Raw genomic sequence first — 2,573 nt, forward strand, 5'->3', positions numbered from 1 at the left:
AGCCAAGGACCACAGGGCTTAATGACTTCAGACCCGTCGCCCTGACCTCTGTGGTGATGAAGTCCTTTGAGCGCCTTGTGCTCACACACCTAAAAGACATCACCGACCCCCTCCTGGACCCCCTGCAGTTTGCCTACAGAGCCAACAGGTCTGTAGATGATGCAGTCAACCTAGCCCTTCACTTCATCCTCCGGCACCTGGACTCCACAGGAACCTATGCCAGGATCCTGTTTGTGGATTTCAGCTCTGCCTTCAACACCATCGTCCCAGCTCTGCTCCAGGAGAAGCTCTCCCAGCTGAGTGTGCCCGACTCCACCTGCAGGTGGATCACTGACTTCCTGTCTGACAGGAAGCAGCGCGTGAGGCTGGGGAAGCACGTCTCTGACTCCCTGACCATCAGCACCGGTTCCCCCCAAGGCTGTGTTCTCTCTCCTCTGCTCTTCTCCCTGTACACCAACAGCTGCACCTCCAGTCACCAGTCTGTCAAGCTTCTGAAGTTTGCGGACGACACCACCCTGATCGGACTCATCTCTGATGGTGACGAGTCCGCGTACAGATGGGAAGTGGACCATCTGTTGGACTGGTGCAGCCAGAACAGCCTTGAGCTCAACGCTCTAAAGACAGTGGAGATGGTTGTGAACTTCAGGCAGAACCCAGCCCCACCTGCCCCCATCACCCTCTGTGACTCCACAATTGACACTGTGGAATCTTTCCGCTTCCTGGGAACCATCATCTCCCAGGATCTCAAGTGGGAGCCAAACATCAGCTCCCTCATCAAGAAAGCCCAGCAGAGGATGTTCTTCCTGCGGCAGCTGAAGAAATTCAACCTGCCAAAGACTATGATGGTGCACTTCTACACAGCCATCATTGAGTCCATCCTCACCTCCTCCATCACCATCTGGTACGCCGCTGCTACAGCCAAGGATAAGGGCAGGCTGCAGCGTGTCATTCGGTCTGCTGAGAAGGTGATTGGCTGCAGTCTACTGTCGCTCCAGGAACTGTACACCTCCAGGACCCTGAAGCGGGCAGGGAAGATTCTGGCTGATCCCTCCCACCCCGGTCACAGACTCTTTGAGACTCTCCCCTCTGGCAGGAGGCTGCGGTCCATCCGGACCAAAACCTCACGCCACAAGAACAGTTTTTTCCCATCTGCCACCAGCCTGGTTAACAAAGCCCGGAAACCACCCTGACATTCCCCCTTTCCCCCACACCCCCCCTTTTTTTGCTGACAGGTCACCTGTAACCTGTAACTCTATGCGTTACATTAACGCTCAGCTTGGACTCCTGCTTACTTGCACAATGATCACCTGCACTGTTGTATTGCTCTTGCATCTTATACTGCTCTATATTTACTCTCACTCACTTAAAACTGTGCACTTATATTTATATTATATTGTAGATATGTTTATACTGTTTAATTTGTACTGTATTGCACCGACTACGCCAAAACAAATTCCTTGTATGTCCAAAAACGTACTTGGCAATAAAGCTTTTCTGATTCTGATTCTGATTCTGATGTAATATTCTTATCCTAAATGTGTCAGAGTCTGAGTGTGTGTGTGTGTGTGTGTGTGTGTTTCACAGTTGGTGATGGAGTTCTCAGGTGCGCTGGATGACAGGTGTCTTCTATCTGCTGATTGCTTGGAGGAGTACTTAAGCGGGAGGCTGCCAGCACTTCGATGCCAGAGTGTTTGCCTTAGTGGTAACAAACTCAGCCACTACTGATTTTTTTGCTTCGTTCTTGAACTAAAGTAACTTTGTATTTTGTTCCCATGCAGGTTTTTACCTGAGGCTTTGTTTACCTTGCTGAGTTACGACTACCCAGGCATCAGCATACCCTGTTCCATCCTCCATCTTAAACATCGGCAATTAAGCTCCATTCGGCTGGCACCAAGATCTCAACTAAGAGGACAATTGAACAATCTTCCTTCGCAAGTTAAGGCTCTGAATCTCTCTACCCCTGGTGGTTCAAGCCACAACAATTTAGTAAGCCATTTCTCAGATCTAAGTGATCAGTTACTTCATATCACTCATTCACCTGTCCATTTTTCTTCCTTCCCATAGAGTTGGTGTTTCCAGCCCACAACCCAGATTACTTTGCTGACAATAAAATCCGTAAAACATTTCCCTTCTGAGTGTTTTCTGTATGTGGGTCAAATCTATCCTGAAAATGACAATGTCTTGTTTTCTTTAGCTGTAAGTGAAAAATTATTGCAATTAACAGGCTTTAAAACATCACACATCTGTTTGTAAATAGTCTTTATATGTTTTACTCATTGAATTTAGTTCAATAAGTAAAATAAAGGAACTTTTCAGTAATATTCTGATTTATTGAATATGACTGTATATTAAGAGCTTCCAAAAGATGAAAATGCCAACTTGGGACTTTTGATCATCCACCATCAGGTCATGGGGTAACAAGTCCAGGAGAAAGACCCCAGACAGCTAAACTCCCATGACCCCCTCAGCAGTTTGGAGATGACAGAGATCTGGTGAACATTTCCACAGGTGGGACTAAAGTGACTACTCCTCCTAAATCTGGTTTTATCAGTTTGTTGGAGTCTTCTCCTAAG

At 47.4% G+C, this 2,573-nt stretch overlaps 1 long non-coding RNA gene across 1 annotated transcript; it reads left to right on the top strand.

Annotated features, from left to right (window-relative positions):
* Positions 1-1,645: 1,645 nt before the first annotated feature.
* LOC124862306 lies at positions 1,646-2,125 on the top strand. Its single transcript, XR_007036898.1, has 2 exons — positions 1,646-1,702; positions 1,779-2,125. It is a non-coding gene; the product is annotated as an uncharacterized LOC124862306 (long non-coding RNA).
* Positions 2,126-2,573: the final 448 nt, after the last annotated feature.

This window comes from Girardinichthys multiradiatus, chromosome X (genome assembly GCF_021462225.1).
Source record: "Girardinichthys multiradiatus isolate DD_20200921_A chromosome X, DD_fGirMul_XY1, whole genome shotgun sequence".
Taxonomy (NCBI): Eukaryota; Metazoa; Chordata; class Actinopteri; order Cyprinodontiformes; family Goodeidae; genus Girardinichthys; species Girardinichthys multiradiatus.